Source organism: Elephantulus edwardii, unplaced genomic scaffold (assembly GCF_000299155.1).
Source record: "Elephantulus edwardii isolate Elephantulus edwardi_28Jun2011 unplaced genomic scaffold, EleEdw1.0 scaffold00008, whole genome shotgun sequence".
In the NCBI taxonomy this organism is placed as follows: Eukaryota; Metazoa; Chordata; class Mammalia; order Macroscelidea; family Macroscelididae; genus Elephantulus; species Elephantulus edwardii.
Window position 1 is genome coordinate 35744835 of NW_006399758.1, and position 1565 is coordinate 35746399.

Genomic DNA, 1565 nt, shown 5'->3' on the forward strand with positions numbered 1-1565 from the left:
TGCGGTTGGCGCAGGATAGAGCAGGGTTTAGAGCTGTTGTGCATAGGGTCGCTATGAGTCGGAAACGACTCGATGGCACATAACAACAACAATACATGACATGGGAACCGTGAGGGCAGACTCTGTAGTGAGTGAAGCTTCTAACCTGCTAACCCAAAGTCTGTGTGTTTCTGATAGTTCAAACATACCTGAATTTGAGAGAGAAAGATTAATCTCACTATGATTTCCAACCCTAAAAACCTTGTTGCTATAAATTGAAATCAAAGTTTTGAAAATTTGACAAAGAATTGCAATTCATGTTATTTTTTAGATTTAAAGAAAATAGCTGACACTACTATTTTCTTACACATTCTTTGGCCTTGTCGAAAGTTACAGTAGACTAGAAATTTAATTCGCTCTCTGATCTGATGTAAAATTTTTGAAATGATAACACAGACATCCCTTTCATATGCATATTCCACAACCATTGTTGATGCCTTTCAGCAGACCAAATATGTTCTCTAAAATGAGAGCTGTGTAAATTGAATTAATGCAGATCACACTATCTTTCTTGTTTTCATTTCACCTACAACACACCCAAATATGTTTCCCACACCTGTTTCAACAAACTTTCACTGGACTAAGTCAGTGAATTAGTATGTGTGGCTCTCTGTTCCCCTGAATTCTGGGAATACTGTGGAAAACCATGGTTGAACAGTAACCATTCATCAATTCCTCTTCAACACATGCAAATTATTTTGAGATTTCCAGAGGCTTTCAAAGATGCCTGACACCTTGCCATTGATGTTGTACTTTTTGAAAGTTATCAACATAACTTAGTATCAACATCCAGATTCCAGAAGCCCTTCATAACCATGAGCTTTATTTGTTTAGCAGGCTGTCACCAGTGGATATTTGAATCCAATTCAAGAAAAGCTTTAAGAAGAAATCTAGGAAGATAGAGACAATAAGTAGAGAAATTCAACATGAAATTGAGTAATGAAGGTTGCTAAAGCAAGAGTACTTTCTAGAAGCCTTTTCCACTGCTACAGTGCAAGAGAGAGGAAAAGAATTTGGATATTGAGCTTTCGGGCAGACATTTTCAGAGGTAATGACTCTATACCGTAAACTTGCCTATGATTAAGCATTCTGTGCAATGTTAACACATATAAAAGGGAAAAAAATAGCAGTTATAAATGTACAAGATGATTAAGATTCACTACAATTATTTAAGGCAAGCTTGAGATGAAGACAAGGAAAAGAATATTCTGTTGCATTCCATAATGATTACGGAAGATGTAAAAATGGATTGCTGGACATCACAGAAGCATAACGAGAGAGAGAGAGAGAGAGAGAGAGAAGGAGAAGGGAAAAGAGAAGAGAAAGAAAGAATAAATAAATATATACATACTTAGAGTTTTAGTTTTGGAGAAGAGTTTTAAACATACTATGGACTGCCAAGAGAACTAACAGATCTGTCCTGGAGAGAGTGAAACAAAGCTACTCCACGGAAGCAAGGATTTTCAGACTGACGCAGTCGTCAAAAAAGAGCAAGGGAACACTGCATGGTTCAAAATTGGGAAGGG